General features: G+C 35.0%; 1 pseudogene; it reads left to right on the forward strand.

Annotated features, from left to right (window-relative positions):
• Window positions 1–8,443: 8,443 nt before the first annotated feature.
• On the forward strand, window positions 8,444–8,562 carry LOC112470485 (annotated as a pseudogene).
• The last annotated feature ends 974 nt before the right edge of the window (window positions 8,563–9,536 follow it).

A 9,536-nucleotide genomic window follows, 5' to 3' on the forward strand; every position in this document is an offset into this window, starting at 1 on the left:
CCAAAGCATGTGTTCCCCTCAGTTTAAAGATGTGCCGGAGCCCATCTTGGGGTGGGGAGAATGGAGAGTGAGGAAGGCAGATCAAGAAAGGAAGGAATAGTGGATAAATTCCTAGTTCTTGTCAAGTCAGAAGTTTCATGTGTGGCTTCTTTGTTTTATCTCAAATTGTGAATTTTAGAAAATGAGATGTACTCATGACTAAAAATGAGTAAAAAAGAGACTTCTAAATGCAAATATAAATGATATTTTGGGAAATGCAAGATGTTATATATACTTTCTCCAGTAGTGTGAATAACTATTCCAAAATGAAAGAAGTATTTCATTTTTGCAATATTCCAAAATGAAAGAAAGACGAATTAGAACATTTTTAAAAAGTGGAATGAAATTTGAGTTAATAAAATGTGAAGTAAATGTGTCACTCCTCTATGAAACTATTTTTGATGCGTTTATAAGTACCATGATAGTATAATACAAATGATTTCATCATTTGTATCTCCAGGAAGATTTGTGAAATTCTTTTATGTTGTAAGATTTATAGTATAAGTCCAAAGAATGAAATAAATATATTTTAAAGTAAATATATAGTAATTTTACAGTTTAAGGCCAAAGAATGAAATAAAAAATAATTTTTAAAAGAATGTCATAATCACCACTAGAGGGTACAATAAGCAATCTTTCTTCCAGATATTTGAGCAGAAGAATATTATCGAGAAATAAAAGGCAATTTAGAATCACAGTACTTGAAACAATTTCCAAAGGTCATATGCAAGAGAAATGTTTTTTTGGAAATGTTCATCATGTTTGACATCTGACCATGGTCAGAGTGTATCAAGTGATTTTTAAGGGCAGTGTTAGACTTGGGTAAAAGTAAAGTTAGTTTATCAAGGAATATAGAAATGCTTCTAAAATAATTAAACAAGAAAAAAAATAAGTGTTTTATACTTATATGGAACTGTGCATCCATTTCACTCAGCAAACTTGTTGTTAAAAGACCCTCTAGAGTGATTTTTACGCTGGAAAGATAAACTCCATGAGAGCTTAGAAAACAAAATGACTTTCAGAACTTCAGGAAGATCCATTTTGGCAGTAAAAGAAAGAGAGGCAACATTCTCAAACCAGCTAGTGATGACCAGCAAGATCCAGATGCCGAGCGGGCATGAATTCCTCACTTCAAATATTTCACCAGACTGGTAGAGCCCATGCTGTGAAAAATAAACACATTCCTCATTAGAATTCCATGAAGAGCAGTTTTCTGTTTGTTCAAGTTGGACCATCTAATCTAATGCATCACCTAATCTGCTGTAATAGTTGTTGAAAGCAAAAAAAATCCTTTCTTTAGTAAAGGATTTCCCCTATCTCTCATTATAAACATGCTTCCAACATTCAAATTTTGAATATTATGCTGTGTCCCTGAAAAATTGTACTTCTTAAAAGAAATCAAGCTTTGCAATATAAAAGAAAACAAGGAAAGCAAACCTCATTATAGGGAGGAAGATTTAAACCTTCTTTTATTATCTATTTTTCTGAGCATAATATTGCTTAACAGGTACATAACAGTTGACAATGTATAATGTACCTTTAGATCTCATCAGATATTTATTTTTATTCACAGTTTCTAAAAGACAAAACAAAGACTTGGAGCGGTGAAAAGCCTTACCCAAAGTCTCCCAGTTAGAAGAAGATGGAGCTGGAAGAATGGAATTTTGTACCCCTTCTTAATCCAGTCCTATTGCTGCTATACTCTGGTGCCCATGCAGCTACAATGATTCAAGGTCAGAAATCCCCTTAATGGCATATGTTCATTTCTCTGAAAGAACTTGAGACTTAATATGAGAAGAATTTTCTATTTGTCTGTAAATGCTCTTGTGTGTGTGTTTGGAATGTTCAGTAACTAACCGTTTTGATTTCTCAGTCATTTTAGTTTCCCAGGTTCATTTTATCATCTGAGTATGATAGCCCAGGCAATGTATCACTAAATGATTATTTAATTTCTCCAGTGGCTGAAGTTCTTTGGCCTTCTTTATAACATTAGTCTGTCTTGTTTTATCGATTACCTGGAAAGCATTCTCAAAACGTACAAAGTTGTTGAGTATCTGTTTAAATCTCCTTAGCACTTGTTAAAGCATTGGAATAGTTTGCAGTGTTTATGTATATTATTACTCACCAATTTTAATGTATATGCTTTGGATGTAGAAAAATATTTATCATATTTTTATATTTTAATATCTTCAACAGAAATAACACTAGAGATAGATGACAGAAAATCAAAAATGCAATGTCTTCGACACCCTAATTTCAACACAGAGCGAAATAGATATATTGGATTTAAATCTAAAATATTGGATTTAAATTCCAATCTTGGACGAGATGGCCACTAGACTACTTTTGAATGGATTTCAAGATGTTGTTTATAATTCACATGAACTTAATGTGGTGAGGGTTTCAAACCTTAATCATTTCTCTTCAAGATCTTTTGCTACATATGTCATCTGTTCCATTATTTACTACATATATGTATATACATTCATAAAATCAAATTTGATTTAGACTTTTTCCAGAATATATAAAAATAAATGTGTAACTTTAAACTTTTAAAAGGTTTTTTCATTGTCTATTTAAAGTAATGATGGAAATCATAAATGCTACGTGTGTCATATTTTGTGAGACACTGGTCTAGGAGAAGGAATTCTGAACTAATAGGTAGAGGCCTAGATTATGGTATGGATATTATCATTTTCAATCTTTGATCTCTGAGCAAATCAATTGACCTCCCTGACCCTGAACCTTATAAAGCTGTGAGGATTAAAGAGCTAATGACATAAAGATTTTTGCACATGTAATGTACTTAAATGTCAGTTTCCATCTGAGTCCAAATATTTTCTTCTCTGTGTAATTCTTGTCCAAATGATATGCTGATAAAACAAAATGCTGATAAAAGACATAGAAGCTATTTCAGACAGGCTGGCTACTGATGAAACCAAGTGAGGAGGCAGATCCCTATTGTAAATACTTTGTATGGAAGTTCACACAATTATTTATTATATTCTCTTAGGAACCCTATTGTTCTTTTCAGGGCTTCAAGAACAAAGGCCTACTAAAATAATTCACATCAAAGGGGAATGTGAATAATGTAGGAACTCAAAGATCTCATGGAAAACAAGGACACCTAATGGCATTCAGCTAGATCTTATGTCAGCTGGAACTGGAAACCCAACCTCATATTCCAGAGGCTTTGTTGTGTCTTCCCTGTCTCTGTCTTGTTTCTGGGGCTCTTTCTCATCACAATTTCCTCTCCTCACTCATCTTTCTCATGACCCCAAAATAGCAGTAAGAGGAATCTTGTCCAGCTGATATATTTCTAAGGAGCCAGACATCTCTGGTTAACTAATGGATGGCTTCCCCCAGGAATTAACATCAAGAACGATGAGTGAAGAGAGGGGTGATGTACTTTGTATATTCAGTCATGAATATATAAATTCTTTCCACTACTCAACCCTCCCTCCAAAGATATTAATAACATTTTGCTAGGTGTCATGAGGTACACTGAAGACCTATAGAAACACATAATTTTAAGACTGGTGTTTTTATATGTTACTTCATATGTCTGAAAAATATCTTGCCAGTATAACATACTTTACTCTATTACCCAATTGTTTTGTTTCTCAAGTTAAATCTACAATTCGTTCCTGGTCCAGGCCATACTTAAACTTTAAATTAAAACAAAACAAAACAAGACAAAAAAACAACTTTTTTTTCAGAGAAATTGGATCTGTGAATTCGACTCCTTTATTTGGAGAAACATAGCCCCACCAAACCCTTCTAAAGTGGGAACTGAGGAAACAGTATTAACATTTATCATGATGGCTCACTGGCTTTGCCAAACGTTGTGATGAAATATTTGCTTTATTAAGCAGGGACTCAGCGGTTATTTCTCCCCAAATGCTCATAGCCCATTATGCAAACACAGGATAACACTCAATACCACTAGTTAAAGGAGTGAAAAATTCATATTTTCAGTACAATTTTAGGTACTGAGTGAATTCAACACAAAATAAGTAACTTTCTTATGCAGAATTTTGCTGGATTCTTGACATAAAGACATGCATGTCAAACTCTAGCATGTCAAAGAATCAAATTAAAGACTCTTTATCCACGGAGTCTGAGAAAGCACCAGTGAAACTGCCTTTTCATGAGCACCCCAGATTTTATTGGTGCGAGTGGTCTGAGAACCACACTTTGAGAAATATTTTTTGAGAAAACTACTATGTCTAGATAAGAACAATTTAAATGAGTTCCTCTGGGGATAATCTGGTTTCTGCTTTCCACAAAGGGATTATCACATTATGTATTTTATATTTGGGACACTCATGCACTAGATATACTAACATAAGTCCCACTTACCTACTTTGAAATCATTATATAACTGACTTTTTTGAAAACAGGATTTCTCAGTCCTTAAGGACAGAGCCCAGACCCTACCTAGTTAAACATAACCAGGCTAACCTAGTGCAGTGGGATTCTGGTGTTGGTTTTGTGTTATCCCACAACCCTTTAACATACATGACTACAGTGATGTTCTGTACTTTCAGAGTATGCCGTGAAGTAAGAAAGCTTTGTTCCACTTTGAAACAGGTGTTTTGCCAAGGGAAATGGGTTTCTTTTGAAATCAGGTATATTTTCTTGAGTATTAGAGTATATCATTATAGCAAATGACTATAGAAATGCTATGATAGTCTTTGGGGCTATTTTAAAATGTCATGCCATATGATTTTTCAATCATAAAAACTTACAAGTGATACCAGTTCAAACTGAATATTGTATGACTAAAGTACTTAAGATATTCTGAAGCCCACAGGGACTTTTTTTCATGTCTCTAAAGGGAAAATGTGGGAAAATTGAAGGCATGTGATAGCATAAGAGACTTTAGGTTGTTTATAATAAAGATCTCCTGGGATTTAAATGGAATTTCAAAAAATGATTGTTCCAACATGAAAAAGAATTTAGGACACAACAAAGGCAAACTTATTTTCTAAAGTTTACCCTATGTTGTTTACAACTTATGCTTCCTGTATTCTGGTTATAACGCCCTTTAATTCTTTACCCCACATTTAATGCTGGCCTTGGGTCCTTAAAAAGCTTTTTTTTCTGTTTTAAATCTCTTCTTAGCTGTGGCCAAACTTGTCTTTGTGTTTTTTTATTTTTTTATATTTTTCATCTCTGGACCACAAAGCAAGTTATATTCTGGAAACTTGTTTACTTTTCCTGATTTTACCCTTGGATATTTATGTTATCAGGCATTACATTTTTAGAAGCCTACAGTGATTTTAGCTCTGATTTAACCCCTAATTACTCCATATACTCTTAAAGGAAAGCACAATTTATATGCTAAATTAATTGAACTTGTATAGCAAGTGTGCTTTTTCATGGTGTCCCTGTTGTGAAGTCTGTTCTTCTCCAGCCTCCAGTCTGAAATATTTCTACTTATCTATATAGTCTCAGTCCAGAGCTCCTTCCTCTTGAAGCCTTACCTGAGAATCTCTTGCTTGCATTGGTATTCTTCATCCTATTTTTCAACCTCTAGTCCTACAATTATCCTATGGTAATGTGACTGTTTACCTGTCCATATCTATGTTAGATGCTCACAGCAGGCAGAGAACTTATTTTGAAATCCAGAGTGCTTAGTGCATTGTCAACTGCAAATAAAATGCCAAATAAGTACATGATGAAATGTATATACTAGACTCAGAACCATATGCTCCAAGCCACATAAACATTTAAAATTTTATTTTGGACAAGAAAATTTGAGCAAGAAAAATTTCTCTTCAAGTGTAAGAAGTTAAGAATTTATCCAAGAAGTGGATTGCCAAACCCTTTATTCAAATATAGTCGTCTCTGGTATCTTGAAACATGGTTTTTCAACCTTGGCACTATCGACAATTTATACTAGATAATTTTGTGTTGTGCGGGGTTGTCCTGTGTATCATAAAATGTTTAGCAGCATCCCTGGCCTCTACCTACTAAATGCTAGTAGTACTCCTAACCCCAGTTGCAACAAATAAATGTGTCTCTAGACTTGGCAAAATGTATTCTGGAAGCCAAAATTGTCCTTGGTTGAGATTTACTACTCTAGAATGATTAACTACCAAATTCAGGTCAGTCAGTATCTGAAAGAGATTTCAAACATCATTAGACATCTTATCCTATTAACTCTGCAAAACATTCATTTTTAAGTTTTAATTGCCCTCTTAAACTTTCAATTAGCTCACAATGTAAACTTACAATCTTTCTTTAACATTTACCCTAAAATTCATTTTTTAAAATCAGCTTTCTGATATTTTAATTATACATAATGTTGAAGTTATCTATTGCTTCTTAACAAAACACCTCAAAACATTATGGCATAAAACAAAAACCATTTGTTTATGTGCAGGATGTCGTAAGTCAGGGATTTGGATGGAGCCTAGCTGGAGATGCCTAAGATAGCTCAACTGGGCTCAACTTGTATAGAACCTTGGTTCTTCCTGCTGGTTGAGTTTCTGAGTTTTTTTTTTTTTTTCCACGTTGCATCTGCTGGAACAAGTATGTCTAAGATAGCTCCTTAGCTTAGGTGACTGATGTATGGGTCAGGATGGTTGAAAGTGTTGGGGAGGCTGAGTATCTATCTCTCCATGAGGCCATCTTGTGCTTCCTTAGCACGTGATAGTATCAAGGTAGTCAAACTTTTTACACTGTCCTTAGAGTAGGTGTTTCAAGAGACTTGGACAGAAGCTATGTGGCTTCTTATAACCTAGTTTTAGAAGTCCTGGAATGCCACTTTTATTGCATTTTATTATTTAAGGAATTCACTAAGTGTAGCCCAGATTCAAGGCAAGGGTAGAGAAGGAGAGAAATAGACACTACGTCCTTTGAGGGGAATAAAATGTATATATAGGAAGGAAGAAATTGATGGTAGCCATCTTGGAAATGAGCTTTCAAATCTATCCAGTTCTAAATAAGATGCTCTTTTCTTTTCTCTTCTTCTAAGATAGGTTTCACCACTCCTCTCAGATTTATGGCAGATGGATATCTGGGAATGGACTACAGAAGACAAATGATCCATTCAGATTCCTAGGATATTTCTTCATTTTGGACAATAGCTCTGCCTTCTATTGACAGTTAGATTTTAGGGTCCTATTGTAAAGACATCACATTCTGCAGGAGGCATCTAAACTCATTCATAAAGTTTGTCTTAATTGTTCTGGGATACTTCTTAGGAAATAACATCTGTTATCCTGGGAAGCATAGTAAGCTGATAGAAATTCTTATCTCAGAAGGATCCAGTCATGATTTTTGTCTTGTTGTAAACATAAACCATAAACATTCATGGGTCTTGGAAGTAGTTTGGTGGGGAAGGGTATGAAAGAAGATAGGCCTGGGTGTAAGTCCCAACTGCACCTCTGTAGGGCCTAGGGTGAGTTCCTTAATTCTCAGATCCTCATTTTCCTTCTCTGGAAAGTGAATGAATGATGCTTACCTTGAAAGTTTTTATTAGATATTGATTGTTGGGACACAGTCCTGTATGAATCTCATGTTTTTGCACATCTTGGAGGCACTGATTGCCTTTCCTCCAGACTATCTTTTCAAGGTCGATTGTACAGCAGACAGACATGGAAGATAGTGACTTCCTCTGGGACAGAAGGCAGATTTGTTTCCTGACCAGGGTAAGAAGATAATATCTACCTCCGAGGCTTACTGTCCATTGTAAAAAATTCAGCTTTCCTAAACTCAAAGTTTCTCTTCTTAATGCAATCAACAACATATGCAGGAGTGAGGTGGTCCTCTTCCTACCACCCTAAGAACATTGAGACTTAAAAAACTTATGCAAATGCTAACACTCTCTATACCATTATTGCTATGATTAATAAAGTTCTTTGTTTTTGACCAGAAGCCTGTGCTTTGAAGTTGGGTGCTAGAGGCAGAGAGGGTATCAACAGCCTTGATCTTTCTCCTACTCACTCTGCTCCCTTCTACTCTGTCTACTGGAAATCTTAATCAGCCAGACCTAGAATGGGTTTATTTCCTCAGTCTTCCTCTTCCTGTATAGATGCGATCTCTCTTATGCAAAACATCATGACTAGGATTACCAATTTTGACTCTCTAAAGGAGGAGATAAAGGAGTTTAGAGAATCCTTTTGATCTCTTTTTCTCCAAAAAGAGTTGCTGAATTTTAGTGTCAAAAGCTGAATATTAACAATATTTTTCCCCTTCTGTATTTCTGTTTTAACAATTCTAAATCTCTCCTAAGCAAATTTATTGGCAGAATGGTATAAGAAAATGCAAAACAGAAAATCTCTCCTAAGTAAATTTATTGGCAAGATTAGTATAAGAAAATGCAAAACAGAAAATCTTGTAAATATTTCAAAACATGGCCATTGATACTAGCTCTCAAGAACTACTATAGAGTGTCTATGGCCATGCTACCCTGAACAAGCCCGATCTTGTTTGATCTTGGAAGCTAAGCAGGGTTGGGCCTGGTTAGTACTTGGATGGGAGACCACCTAGGAAAACCAGGTGCTGTAGGTGTAAAAAATAAGGGATTGTAAATTGACAAGGTCCTTGAAATCTGTAAGGTCAACCAAGGATTGCCTCGCCTTAAAACAACAACAACAACAAAACTACTATAGAGTGATTCCGTCTCCCATTAATATGTAGATTCATTCAGTACATTGTGGTTAGGTTTGGTAACATCCTCTTTGCCTAGAGTGTTTCTCTGATGTAGTTGGCTATTTCAAATTCTATATTTCTATTCCTTTTGAAAGCTCAGTGTCCTCCATGCCAGATAAAAGAACTGAAAATTTAGAAACCTATTGAATAAAACCAAGGCATTCCTATATGTATTTTCTGCATCATAGCTCTCTCCAGCCATTTCTGAGAGCTGTAATATAAATTACTAAAATTCTCAATGTCATTTTCAGTACCCCTAAGCACAACTTGGATTGGTTTAATAGCAGCTGAAAGAGAGAGGGCACTGTCTAGCAATGTGGTAAAGTACATTTTATTTCTATTTTGAAAAATGTATCACTTGAGATTTTTACTAGGATGACGTTGGACTAACTCTTGCCATTTATGTGTACTATGCAATATAGAATGCACATCACCTGGGGGTGAACTTTATTTATGGACTCCAAACGACATTCTTTTCCTGGACCTAAAGCAAATCAATTCATTTTTCACAAGGAGGACATAGGGGAGGTCAGTCAGTATGCCTACCAACAACACTGAATCACCTTCTCCTTTTTCCTCTCAGGTGCCTACGGAAAGTCATTTGAGTACTTAATGTTCTCAATTTATCTCAATTCAAAATATTGATCATTTACTAGGCAATTAGCATGGGGCTGAGCATCGTGTGGAATATTAAATAGGTACATGGAGTTTATAACCTTGATGGGTCAATTCGACACTTAATGGAAAATAATGTAAGGCAAAATAAAAATTGTGCCCAAACAAGTAGTAAACCAAAAGAAATGGAAGCATGGATCTATACAAAGACTAGTATA

This window comes from Pteropus alecto, unplaced genomic scaffold, assembly GCF_000325575.1.
Source record: "Pteropus alecto unplaced genomic scaffold, ASM32557v1 scaffold3, whole genome shotgun sequence".
Lineage (NCBI taxonomy): Eukaryota > Metazoa > Chordata > Mammalia > Chiroptera > Pteropodidae > Pteropus > Pteropus alecto.